This window comes from Argopecten irradians, chromosome 15, assembly GCF_041381155.1.
Source record: "Argopecten irradians isolate NY chromosome 15, Ai_NY, whole genome shotgun sequence".
NCBI lineage: Eukaryota > Metazoa > Mollusca > Bivalvia > Pectinida > Pectinidae > Argopecten > Argopecten irradians.
Window position 1 is genome coordinate 735,506 of NC_091148.1, and position 15,020 is coordinate 750,525.

Below are 15,020 nucleotides of genomic sequence, written 5' to 3' on the forward strand. Positions count from 1 at the left end.
TATGTGTTATTTCACTTAAGGTGAAAAGATTTTTATTTCCATTATGTGTTATTTCACTTAAGGTGAAAAGATTTTTATTTCCATTATGTGTTATTTCACTTAAGGTGAAAAGATTTTTATTTCCATTATGTGTTATTTCACTTAAGGTGAAAAGATTTTTATTTCCATTATGTGTTATTTCACTTAAGGTGAAAAGATTTTTATTTCCATTATGTGTTATTTCACTTAATTAAGGTGAAAAGATTTTTATTTCCATTATGTGTCTTTACACTTAAGATGAAAAGATTTTTATTTCCATTATGTGTTATTTCACTTAAGGTGAAAAGATTTTTATTTCCATTATGTGTCTTTACACTTAAGGTGAAAAGATTTTTATTTCCATTATGTGTCTTTACACTTAAGGTGAAAAGATTTTTATTTCCATTATGTGTCTTTACACTTAAGGTGAAAAGATTTTTATTTCCATTATGTGTTATTTCACTTAATTAAGGTGAAAAGATTTTTATTTCCATTATGTGTCTTTACACTTAAGATGAAAAGATTTTTATTTCCATTATGTGTTATTTCACTTAAGGTGAAAAGATTTTTATTTCCATTATGTGTCTTTACACTTAAGGTGAAAAGATTTTTATTTCCATTATGTGTCTTTACACTTAAGGTGAAAAGATTTTTATTTCCATTATGTGTCTTTACACTTAAGGTGAAAAGATTTTTATTTCCATTATGTGTTATTTCACTTAAGGTGAAAAAATCCTTTTCTTCGCGTGTAATACTTAATGTACTTTGTCCATTACTCCCCAATATATATATATATATATATACTGTACTCGGTTTCTGTGTTGTTATTTCCAAAATGCATAACTTAATACATTTGTCAGCATTAAATTTTAATTGCCATATCTGTGACCAGTCTTCCAATTTATTGAGGTATCTTTGTTTTTTTCCGAATCGTCGATGTTGTTGGTATACCCATACACTTTGGTATCATCCGGGGAAAGTTTCGTTATTGAATATGTTATTTCTAGAAGGTCATTGATCAATATAAAAAATAAAACAGGTCCGAGCACACTACCTATGGAAATTCCGCTTATAACCGGGATCCAGGATGATGTTGTTCCGTTTAAAACAACACGTTGCTTTCTATCGGATAGACACGCCTTTATCCACGCGGCTATTACCATTAATTCCCAGAGCTTTAATTTTGACAGCAGACATTTGTGTGGAACGGTTTCAAACGCTTTTTTTGAAAATCTAAATATACAATTTCCACATTGTTGCCTTCATCTAGTTCCCTTGTGATGTCATCTAGAACTTCAAGTAGTTGCAATGATGTAGATTTTTGAATCGAAAGCCAACCTGTTCCTCACATAGAAGTTTATTATTTTCCAAAAAGTTAATAATATGACTTCGGCCAAATTGATTTCAAAGTTTTTACGACAACACCGGTTAAACTCATGGGTCTTTCTGTTTGTTTCCTTTTTAGCTCACCTGGCCTGAAGGGCCGGTGAGCTTGTGTCATGGCGCGGCGTTCGTCGTCCGTCCGTCCGTCCGTCCGTCAACATTTCCTTTAAATCGCTACTAGTCATAGAGTTCTGCATGGATTGTAACCAAATTTGGCCACAAACATCCTTGGGGGAGGGGAAACAGAACTTGTATAAATTTTGGCTCTGACCCCCCGGGGGCAGGAGGGGTGGGGCCCAATAGGGGTAATAGAGGTAAATCCTTTAAATCGCTACTTGTCATAGAGCTCTGAATGGAATGTAACAAAATTTGGCCACAAACATCCTTTGGGGAAGGGGAACAGAACTTGTATAAATTTTGGCTCTGGTCCCCCAGGGGCAGGAGGGGCGGGGCCCAATAGGGGAAATAGAGGTAAATCCTTTAAATCGCTACTAGTCATAGAGTTCTACATAAATTGTAACCAAATTCTGCCACAAACATCCTTGGGGGAAGGGGAACAGAACTTGTACAAATTTTGGCTCTGGTCCCCTGGGGGCAGGAGGGGCGGGGCCCAATAGGGGAAATAGAGGTAAATCCTTTAAATCGCTACTAGTCATAGAGTTCTGAATGGAATGTAACTAAATTTTGCCACAAACATCCTTGGGGGAAGGGGAACAGAACTTGCATAAATTTTGGCTCTGACCCCCCGCGGGCAGGAGGGGCGGGGCCCATTAGGGGTAATAGAGGTAAATCCTTTAAATCGCTTCTTGTCATAGAGCTCTGAATGGAATGTAACCAAATTTGGCCACAAACATCCTTTGGGGAAGGGGAACAGAACTTGTATAAATTTTGGCTCTGGTCCCCTGGGGGCAGGAGGGGTGGGGCCCAATAGGGGAAATAGAGGTAAATCCTTTAAATCGATACTTGTAATAGAGTTCTACATGAATTGTAACCAAATTCTGCCACAAACATCCTTTGGGGAAGGGGAACAGAACTTGTGTAAATTTTGACTCTGGTCCCCAGGGGGCAGGAGGGGCGGGCCCAATAGGGGAAATAGAGGTAAATCCTTTAAATCGCTACTAGTCATAGAGTTCTGAATGGAATGTAACCAAATTTGGCCACAAACATCCTTGGGGGAAGGGGAACAGAACTTGTATAAATTTTGGCTCTGGTCCCCCGGGGGCAGGAGGGGCGGAGCCCAATAGGGGTAATAGAGGTAAATCCTTTAAATCGCTACTAGTCATAGAGTTCTGAATGGAATGTAACCAAATATGGCCACAAATATCCTTGGGGGAGGGGGAACAGACCTTGTATAAATTTTGGCTCTGACCCCCAGGGGCAGGAGGGGCGGGCCCAATAGGGGAAATAGAGGTAAATCCTTTAAATCTCTACTTGTCCAAGAGCTCTACATGAATTGTAACCAAATTTGGCCACAAACATCCTTAGGGGAAGGGGAACAGAACTTGTATAAATTTTGGCTCTGATCCCCCAGGGGCAGGAGGGGCGGGGCCCAATAGGGGAAATAGAGGTAAATCATTTAAATCACTACTTGTCGTAGAGTTCTGAATGGAATGTAACCAAATTTGGCCACAAACATCCTTTGGGGAAGGGGAACAGAACTTGTATAAATTTTGGCTCTGGTCTCCCGGGGCAGGAGGGGGGGGGGGGGCCAATAGGGGTAATAGAGGTAAATCTTTTAAATTGCTACTAGTTATAGAGTTCTGAATGGAATGTAACCAAATTTGGCCACAAACATCCTTAGGGGAAGGGGAACAGAACTTGTATAAATTTTGACTCTGGCCCCCTGGGGGGCGGGAGGGGTGGGGCCCAATAGGGGATTTAGAGGTTAATATTAAAATTCCTTCAGAAAAGAAACAATGAACCTATATTCAGAACATTACTTGGCATTACAAACCAGGTGAGCGATACAGGCCCTCTGGGCCTCTTGTTTGAAGATTGGCGTGACGTTTGCTTCTTTCCATGCATTTGGTAAAACGCTTTCTCTGAAAGACTTATTAGATATAATTTCCAGCTGGGGTTCACTGATTACGGATCGTAGCTCATAAAGTATCTGAGGATGAATCTTGTCAGGTCCAGGGATTTAGCTACATTTAATTCACCGAGTTTCTTTTCGACCTGGTCTATTGTTATCTCCAGGTTTACCGAGTTCTATGTTGGTTTTTGCTTCGAACTCCGGTATGTTGTTGTTGTTGTCCTCTATTGTAAAAACAATAATTAAAGAACTGATTAAGTAATGTTTTTTTTTTCTTCGTCTGTTGTCACAATATCGCCTTAAATCATTTTTTCATCATGTCTAGACATTTAATAATAAAACCATTTAATTTACATTGTAGGAGGTTATCCATTTTGGGTACTCGAATCGAACCTGCTGAAAAAGCTCTCTAATTCATAATTAAATTGACTACTGTATACATTTTAGGGCTATAACACTGCTGACAAGTAAACAAATCGTGAAATGAAAACTAGAGGCACCTTTTTGTGAAATGTTAAGAAAAGATCTAGATTCAAGCACACGCTGGATTTTTTTTACAATTACCTTCAAAAAGTGTTCCAATGTTGGGTAGCGTCACGTTACCTAGATATTCTCATTTTTTATACGAGTTGCCTCCCTTGCAACTTATGTAAAATTTATTTTAGATAAACGGCATTTTCCCTTTACTTGAAACCCAACTAATGATTATCTGTTATTAATATCAAAATTTGCATTTAACTGTAACTGTTGATATGAGTTATATATTACTGGACATAGTACAGTACGTTCTGGTTTAGTATGTGTTGTATTTTATGTCACGTTACTTTGTTACGTCACAATATCCGATAGAGTCACCTCCCTTTAAAGGTGACTTTTTCCCAACTTCCGTTCCGTTTGGCATGAGTTTAACGATTCGCAGCTGTTGCATGTTAAAAGAATAGGTAAGATTTGACAATACAACCCTAGCTGTAATGTTTGTTTGAAGAAATACGTTGCAAAATATCACATATATTGTTCAATGTATGTTTTGGCAACAATAAAATACCCGTAACATCCTTGTGTGTAACAACGCCGATCTCCAGACGTCTGATGATGATCGAGAATGGGATGGGTTACTGAAAGCTTGTTGTGGTAGGCATATGAGCGTGAAAAAAACCCAATGTATCGCGATTCATTAAATCTATTTAAGTGTGCGAAAATAAAATGGATGATGTAACGATTTAATCAAATAATGTGTTCCGAAAATGCATATGTTATTATGCTTTATTCAAATAGGCCTATGGATCAATGTTGTTGACGTGATTTTATGAATGAGCTAGCCTAGCATATCAACTTTTATATAGCACAAATCAATATAGTATATACTAAACCCTAAGGGACAGCCAGTTGATACAGAAATGTATATGTACTAAACATGTTTTTCAGCTTATTCTCAGGAGTTTGATGTTCTGTCATATATAATATAACAATGACATCTTGCCATTATTTGAAGTTGAACCCCGTTGATCATGCTATTACAATATCAGTTCGGAACTCCACGAAACAGTCCTGGCACTATAATTTTGATCCATGATATGACCAACTTCACTATTGTAACAGTTTTGTATGACCCCATCAATCGCCAGCACCAGGTAGCTTTATGTTATTACAGAGGTATTGATGTCCTAAAACAACATAATTAAAGTATGGTTCACTGTTGATTAGTCCCACCATCTGAAGACTTATTGTGAAGTCATCTTTTGACGTGATTTTTGTTACATCACAATCACAGGAAGATGGCACTAATCATATTCCACATGGTTTTAGGATCTCACAACCTCCGTATTGGTATAGCATACATATACAAAGCTAGTGTATGGAGGATGGTGGGTTCAAACCCTGGTCTAGTTGTGAATTTTTTCGTTCCTACTACAGTATTGCCAACCTCTGATGATCGAGGTCAAATCGGGTGATCACCCTTGAAAAAACGGGTGAAAGGGTAAAAAAAAAGGGTCATGTGCGAAACAACATTTTTGTGAAATTTTTAACACTTTTTAAAAGCCTTAAATATGCATGTATTTATTATTTTTATATTGTTATTCAATAATATTATGATGTTTTTTGTAATGATATAATTAGTATCTGATAATTAATAAAAATATCGTAAATTAAAAAAAAAATTAAATTAATAAAATCCGGATTTTTTGTTCTGCACGTGTCCGGTTTCATTATTATCTTTGACTAAACAAAATGGCAGCCATTAAGATTGGCTCGCTTGCCTTCTGCAACAGGATACCATTCACGTTGACTATGTTTTATTCGTGTGAGTAAATCTTTAAGCCCTGAGTAAAATTGCGCGTAATTTTTGTGAGTTTTTGACACTTTGGTCAAAGTGCTGAAAACCGGGTTATTTGATGACCCGTCGGGTCAATCGGGTTATTCATTCTAAAATGTCTAAAAAACGGGTCAACCCAGAGAAATCGGGTGAGTTGGCAATACTGTTCTATATTTGCCATGGAGCTGTGACCATGCATATGCTTATACCCTGTTTCAAGCATTGGTGTACTATGTACGCTTAAAAGGGGGCTGCTCGAACCTGTGCCGTAAGAGAATCTTTGAGGAGAAGACTAAAAAAGGGAGGGATGCTAGAGTGTAATGTTAAGGATGGAGTCAATCACTGGTGACAAGGTAGCTTTAATTAGGTAGTAAGTGGAGCATCCCTCTATATAGCTAGTGTTCAAAGGGTTCCAAGTTCATATATACTAAATTCTGTTTGATTTATGTTGTTCCTCTGCCATTAAAACAATTCATATAGTAAAAATAAATATTCATATGGCATCAAACAATTTTATTTGGAACTTGGGCCCGCAGTGGCCGAGTGGTTAAGATGTCTCGACATGTTACCACAAGCCTTCCACCTCTGGGTTGCGAGTTCGAATCCAATGTGGGGCAGTTGCCAGGAACTGATGGCTGGCCAGTGGTTTTTCCCCGGGTACTCCGGCTTTCCTCCACCAACAATCCTGGCACGTCCTTATGTGACCCTTTGAATGTAATAGGAAATTTAATGTAACAAAATTGTCAATATCGATTGTCGACTATCATATAGTCGACAATGGGGAAGACAGAGGGTAAAATCCTATCCACTATAGCCAACAACGGTACGGAAAGAGTTAATGGGGTAATCTTGTTGCATGATCTCAAACTAATATAATCTACAATCTGATGCTGAAGAGGATAGCCTGATTTAGTAGAAATATCTTGCTATTGATTAAGTAAACCCTTGTATAAAAATAATTTATGATTTTGTCATGTGAATTGATATTAGGAAGAAAAGGAATTCAGCTAAAGGATGTTGGAATAGCATAAACACAAACCCTGAAATTCACTTTAACTTCGATTTTTTTTTAATTGTAAGTTTTAAGTAGACAAAACTGTGAGTACATATATACAGTTAAATGTAATTTGTCCCAGATGTTGGCAGGAAACAGTTAATTGATAGGGAAGAAATTGTATCTATCTCTTAGTGTCTGTATCATAAGAGGTATGAATCATGTATGATATTGAATTCCAAGTTAATGTATCAATGATGGCATTACAAAAAATGATATCATAAGGTTGGAGTCCAATTCAAAAGAAGATATTGAACTTGCTTTGCATGTTCATTGGAGAAGCCGTCCTTAAATGATTACAGCTGTTGGTATACATACGCTAGGTAATTTAAAACAACAGGAAACAAAATAATGTAACAAAGATATCTTCTTATTTGAATGAAACAATACAATATCATATGTATAGTGATGATCAATATAGTACTATTGTTATTTAAGATTTCTAATTTATGACATGTAAATCACATGACGTAAATATAAGATGGCCACATGTTACGTTTACGTTATATAAAATAGAACGTCTCTATATGTCTTTATTGTTGTATTTATCAGGTCGCGTTGAACGTCCACCATGTAGTAAATCTGGATAGAGGATATAAAGCCAGTATGATGGACCTCTTAACATTTTAACCAGAACACAATTTTGGACTTCATGGTAAGTATAATTAAAATACTAGATCAGATATATGTATAGTACAGTATTTAACCCTATCGGAACTCCTCGGATGTAACTGTTGTACATTGACCTTGGATGTGACACAAGAGCATCCATTTTGAAACTAAGGGACTATTTTCATAACAACTGGTTGCCTACTAAGGACACAACCCCTCAAAAAGTGTCATTTCATTGATGCTTTAATTTGTGTTGTACGTCTTGAAGGAGAAATGGTTACATTCAGTGTCTTAAGATACGACTATAGAAGTTCAACATTCCAATAACTATTAATTTTCTTATGTGCAGTTTGGGTGTAATTAGGTTTTCCGGTGAAGAAAAATCAAATTTCTACACCTATCACATACGAGGTTATACATGTTTTTCATCCGAGGAGTTCCTATTGTATTCAACCCATGCCATTATGCATGCAGCCAATGTTATACAGAAGTGTAGAGGAAATGGTTATAGTCATCCAGTTGACCCATGACTTTTAGAAGATTCAGAAGTCAAGTCATCATTTCGCAGAAATCTTTAGAGTTCAAACTTATGACAAATAGGCATGTGTTTCAAATCCAAGAGTCAAATCTGTTTTTGGGAGTCAAAACATGATTTATCAAGGGTCAAAGGATTGCTTTGAATTACGTGATCTGCTGTAAGAGGTCAAGGTGATCTGCTGTAAGAGGTCAAGGTGATCTACTGTAGGAGGTCAAGGTGATCTACTGTAGGAGGTCAAGGTGATCGTCTGTAGGAGGTCAAGGTGATCTACTGTAAGAGGTCAAGGTGATCTACTGTAAGAGGTCAAGGTGATCTACTGTAAGAGGTCAAGGTAATTTACTGAAGGAGGTCAAGGTGATCTACTGTAAGAGGTCAAGGTGATCTACTGAAGGAGGTCAAGGTGATCTACTGTAAGAGGTCAAGGTGATCTACTGAAGGAGGTCAAGGTGATCTACTGTAAGAGGTCAAGGTGATCTACTGTAAGAGGTCAAGGTGATCTACTGAAGGAGGTCAAGGTGATCTACCTGTAAGAGGTCAAGGTGATCTACTGAAGGAGGTCAAGGTGATCTACTGAAGGAGGTCAAGGTGATCTACTGTAAGAGAGGTCAAGGTGATCTACTGAAGGAAGTCAAGGTGATCTACTGTAAGTGATCACCTAATTAATATTCATTCAAATTATATAAATTTAGTTTGCAGTTTATTCTACAAATTGTTTAAAAAAACAAACAATCTGACAATATTGTTTATTATCTGACTCTCTATATAAATGTAATATTGACTGTTTTCAAATGAAATTGCTTGAAAACCATTACTCAAATATATTTCTCAGAATCTATTGACCAATGAATAAGCTGACTGTGACTTGTGAGGAACTTCTACATGCGTTTATTTGTTGACATCATAATTAATTGTTGATGTCACATTACAGCACCAACCCGCCACACCCAAATATTCTTTCTCACCAGAAGCGTTAAGATTGTGGTTCAGTTATACAAAACAGTTCTTTCATGCCATATGATCAGTCAAACAGTCATGAAACTCTTTTCCCTCAGTGTCGGAACAAACTTTTAAACTCTTTTCCCTCAGTGTCGGAACAAACTTTTAAACTCTTTTCCCTCAGTGTCGGAACAAACTTTTAAACTCTTTTCCCTCAGTGTCGGAACAAACTTTTAAACTCTTTTCCCTCAGTGTCGGAACAAACTTTTAAACTCTTTTTCCCTCAGTGTTTGGACAAACCTTTAAACTGTTTCCCCTCAGTGTCGGAACAAACTTTTAAACTCTTTTTCCCTCAGTGTTTGGACAAACCTTTAAACTGTTTCCCCTCAGTGTCGGAACAAACTTTTAAACCCTTTTTCCCTCAGTGTTTGGACAAACCTTTAAACTGTTTCCCCTCAGTGTCGGAACAAACTTTTAAACCCTTTTTCCCTCAGTGTTTGGACAAACCTTTAAACTGTTTCCCCTCAGTGTCGGAACAAACTTTTAAACTCTTTTTCCCTCAGTGTTTGGACAAACCTTTAAACTGTTTCCCTTCAGTGTCGGAACAAACTTTTAAACCCTTTTTCCCTCAGTGTTTGGACAAACCTTTAAACTGTTTCCCCTCAGTGTCGGAACAAACTTTTAAACTCTTTTTCCCTCAGTGTTTGGACAAACCTTTAAACTGTTTCCCCTCAGTGTCGGAACAAACTTTTAAACCCTTTTTCCCTCAGTGTTTGGACAAACCTTTAAACTGTTTCCCCTCAGTGTCGGAACAAACTTTTAAACCCTTTTTCCCTCAGTGTTTGGACAAACCTTTAAACTGTTTCCCGAGGTAGACAGTATGGGGGTGGTCCCAACACCAAGGGAAAGGAGTTTTGACTGTTGACTGATAATGGCATGAAACAACAGTATATGTTTTGCATTGAAATTGCCAACATCAATTTTGTGGCTTCCCAGACATTGTTTTGATGTAAAAAATATACCGATAGTAGATTTAGTACTTGCGCAAAGTACACTAGTGCGCAAGTTACACATGTTTTTTACGGTAATATGAAATGGTTGTCATTGCTGCATGTAGTCTTCAGTTCCTCTCATCTACCGTGAGTGTCAGGGACTTGTATAGAACCTGATAATTAACAGATTATTTGTGTCTATCAGACAACTGTGTAATTAGTTTGGTAAGCTGCACCTGCTATGATATTCTATATCTTTATAACAAAGATGGTTGGTGAATTACATTTCGATCAATACACAGGTACCCCTACTTCAGCTCATGATCATGACTCCAAGATGTTCTCGGATTATCCGATATATCATGGTTATATGGAGGTCAATCATTTGAACACAAACATGGTGATTCTATCTTTAGTAACAATGCAGTCAATAATGCTAGAATTATAAGTCATAACTGATGACACATACATTACCAGATCACCAGGGTGCGTGGAGTATAATCTATAAAGATATAGTGATATATTGGTGTTGGAAATCGATTTCATCATCAATGATTTGATAAAATCGGTTAAAGTTTTATGCCAACCAATTAATTTTCGATAATTAATCGTTTACTCTTTGTTACGTAATTTTTTTAGAAATTAGTTATTTTTTTATGATGGCATGAATTTTAGGGACAGGAGCGCTTATTTGGTCGAATATGGTGTTTCTTTTAATGGCTTTGCATTGGCAACATTGTTATGAATCTCAAAACTTGTACAGTAAAATAAAGGAGTATATATTAGCCTTTGATGCTAACATGGAGAAATGGAGAATTTTAAGTTATTGTTGTCGTAAAAACCTGCCAATATAAGCATACAGGTCTTGTTTATAGCCTCACTGGCCTTTCAGTTATTGAATTTACTAAGCTGTGAAGAATTTCGTTAAGACCTGTGGTTTTACTTGTGGTATTCAGATATACCTAATCCTCTTACAGACAAATATGTTGTTAAAGCTTAACTTGTTTAGATCTTCTTAGGTATCTCATTTGTACTTGCGAATTAAATTAAATGATCGCAGAGTGAGCTAAAACTGTATTTGTGTATAGTGGACTCTACAGATTCGCATAACGGTTGTTTGAATAATTTGGTTATTTGTCTTAAAAATTCTGCAGTCCCGATTTTTCTTTCTTTATCTTTGTCATTCAAATCCGTGTATTTGCACCAACTTCTTACATGACCTCCGGTTATTCAAATAAACATCTGGGAAATTCTAAAAATGTAATCAAATATTTTTGAATTTTGCAATGTACGCTGTTTATAAATGTACTCTCTTCATCACTATGCAGACAATTCAAGTGAGCCAAAATTAAAATATATAATTTCATCATTCACCCCTGAAATTTCAAAATGAGCTGCCCTAGTCTTTGATTAAAAAGAACTTAAATGTGTATTTAGGGATGAGAGGAGTTGATTTAGACATTAGAATTCATGGATCCTGTTAAATATCCTCCTCTGACACCATTACCATGCGGTTAATTTCTTTTGTATATTGTAATTTCCTGTGTAACCTGTACCAGGTTTTTTATACACAGGCAATTACAATATACACAAGATATCGCCCGTTGTCAGTATAATGTGACCGGGTGGGGTGTGTTGCTTGGTGTCTTCGGTGGTATGCTTCAGTGATATAGCACTATAAAAAGGGCAACAGTTCCACTACACAAGAAGACACAGCATGAATATACCACAGTCTCCCAAAACACGCATCACACACTTCATACAGTGACATACACTGTGCAACACACGGCATACATGGGAGTCCGTCCTTACGTGACCCTGGCTGTTAATAGGATGTCAATTTAATCAAACAATCAAAAAACGCACTTAAAATCTCCCTGATGTAGGAGGAGGTTACGTACCTCAGCTGCATTCACCTTCCGTTTACCGTCATTTTGAAATACAATAATATAAGATTGTCCACTTATTTATTTCAAATTTTGAAATAGGTGATAATTTCCACAAATAACCTGCATCAGCAAGTCTAGATCTGCGTGAGGCATCTTCCGATGTAAAAAAAAACCAAACCAGTATGGGTTTCAGGCAATTCACTGGAAATTATGATGTATGTATTTGGGCAATTCACAGAAAATAATGGTGTATGTATTCGAGCAATTCACGGGAAATTATGGTGTATGTATTGGGGCAATTTACTGGAAATTACGGTGTATGTATTGGGGCAATTTACTGGAAATTACGGTGTATGTATTGGGCAATTCACTGGAAATTATGATGTATGTATTCGAGCAATTAACAGGGAATTATGGTGTATGTATTTGGGCAATTCACAGAAAATTGTGGTGTATGTATTTTGGCAATTCACAGAAAATTATGGTGTATGTATTCGAGCAATTAACAGGGAATTATGGTGTATGTATTTTGGCAATTCACAGAAAATTGTGGTGTATGTATTTTGGCAATTCACAGAAAATTGTGGTGTATGAATTTGGGCAATTCACAGAAAATTATGGTGTATGTATTCGAGCAATTCACAGGAAATTATGATGTATGTATTCGAGCAATTCACAGGAAATTATGATGTATGTATTTGGGCAATTCACCGGAAATTATGATGTATGTATTTGGGCAATTCAATGGAAAATTATGATGTATGTATTTGGGCAATTCATAGGAATTCGAAGTTATGATGTATGTGTTTGGTCAATAAGCAGGGAATTATGGTGTATGTATAATTATGTATTCTAAAGAAAATATTGATAAAGTTTACTAATTATTTCAGTTGTATACCCTTATATTAGAATAAATAGGACTGTCAGATGAACCGATACATTTTACTGATTTGTGTTTGATATCATGTATATAGAAATAAATCTGTGGGATATAAAAAGTTGCATATTAAATCCATTTTATTGTTTGATCATATTTGCTCTTAATTTCAGTAATGTCTCCCCTTATATTATTTGAAAAGGGTTTTTGCGCAGAGAGATGTGGGGAACATTTGGACATACCTTTATGATACTGTCATCCAACATTTTTGTGATAGAAGGAATGGGCGGGGTGTAAAATTGCGTCATTCACGGTTGTTATATTGTTTGATCAGCCGATATTGATCTTCTGTTGACTTGTACTCTCAGTGCATTAGGTTCCATCTAATAAAAACGGTACACTCCTTGTATAAAGGATCTCACACACGTCAGTGAACTGTTTGAACGTGTTTTGGATCTGAACATGTAGTTAACAAATAAGTTTTACATTGTCTTTCGTCATATTTCAGCTAGGTTTAAATTCTCAGCTGATCATCATGAAACATGCCTGAAATTATCCTGACCTGCAAGTAATGGTATTTTTCATCTCAGTCTTAAATCTAAGATGTAGAAAAAATATTTTAAAAGAATATCTCTATACCAGTGCAATTTAGCTGAAATTATCCTGACATGTCCCGACCAAATTATGTTATTTTTCAGATCAATTTTTTCGAACAATAAGCAGGAAATAAAATCATGAAGAATGTTGCTGGGGCTATTATCTGGAACTTGAATGTGTGAATCAGTTTTAATACCTTCAACAGAATTTAAAAGATTTTGTACCATGTAGATCTAAGCAAAACGTTCATCCAAAACTTGACTCTTTACATATCATTGTTTTAAACTACGAATCGAATCGTAGGTTTTCCTGAGCCGCAAGAACAATACAATATTTCATTGTAAGTTAAAAAAGTTCATCTGTATTTAAATGTATGACCTTGGTATATGTCACTATGGTTCTATTGGGTGTTAAATTACTGAACTGTATATACCTGATATTCTAGTCTATTTAAAGTCCTCTGTCCTTCGTTTTGAAAACTATGACCCAGAACCTCTCTATGACGTAAATCCTGATAATTCATAATAAAAACCTTAGCTTTCTTGTGTATTATCTGTGTCTTATATTTAGCTCGTTCAAAGCTCTAGTTGGCCGAGTTCACAGCTCCATGTGAGAAGCAATTGTTTAGACGATTGTACACTATACATGTAACTCGGTGGGGATTTGAATTGTATATCTATGTTTTGGAAACGGGGATTAAATACAGCAATAAAATATCTCTCTACCTGCGTGTTAAAATGTTCTTGTTGAACATATTATATGACACCAGTTGCATATGCTTTCACGTTTTAATTTTTTTACTTTATATTGTACATATAAAAGGTATGTACATACATATATACCATATTTGACCCAATAAGTGTACAGAGCGTTTTGTGAATTGAAAAATTGAAAAAACTGCTTTAAAGACAAAATTATTGCAAACCTATACAGTTTTGATAGTTTTGGTCTTTATTTCTGCCAGTTAGTTATTATGACTATATTGCTACTAATACGTATAGGACTATTGAAACTGCAGCCTCAAAAGGAAGAGGGGCGCTTATAGCTCACGTGGGCGTTCATTGGGTCGAATAAGGTACTTGTAGACTGACTTTTATTGAAGTTATCTTTATTGTTTAAAAAGGTCTGATCACTATTCAATGACAAATTGATAATTATCTATCATATATAAAAATAGGTATGTGTCTGATCAAGATTTTAAATTAAGAAAGAAAATCCTGCATCTAAACTGAAATCTGCACTCAAATTTTATTTAACTAAATGTTCACTCGTAAAAAGATGTTTATATGGCTGTTTCTTTGGAGTGAAGTCCTATATGTGTAAGTGTACGGTGAAGTGCCAGTGTTCAAATTATTAAGTAACTTGGTCGCTTTCAAGTTCAAGTTTAAGTGGTTATTTAAATATTTACATTGTGTAATTCCTTGTACTTAAAGTCTGAAGGAGAAAGTCTACTTTAATGTGATTAACTGTTAAGAAGATCCATAGACAATGTTTTACAAAGTCTTTTTGAAATTATTACTGGTATTTTGGAGTTTCTTAAAGGAAAACAAACAGTAGTTTTAAATACTCTTTAAAAAGAAATATCATTATAAAGTTTTAAATTTTGAGTTGTCGATTTACACAAATGGTGTTAATTAAGTAATTTAATTTAGAGTTTTCAATTTCTCAATCACTGTAGGCTGTACATATGCTTACAATACTTTATTCCATGCACAGTATATAAACTTGTACAAGACTACACTACACTATTTTAATGGAAGTTTTGAGTTTATTTTACT

At 35.8% G+C, this 15,020-nt stretch overlaps 1 protein-coding gene across 2 annotated transcripts in view; it reads left to right on the top strand.

The window, feature by feature from the left end:
• Positions 1-4,265: 4,265 nt before the first annotated feature.
• Positions 4,266-15,020, top strand: part of LOC138308967 (transmembrane and coiled-coil domains protein 2-like) — a 72,977-nt gene continuing 62,222 nt past the window's right edge. For both annotated transcript variants that reach the window (XM_069250047.1, XM_069250048.1), the window contains exons 1-2: positions 4,266-4,374; positions 7,354-7,456. The gene's annotated coding sequence lies outside the window, so the exon portion shown is untranslated. The remainder of the gene's footprint in view (positions 4,375-7,353; positions 7,457-15,020) is intronic.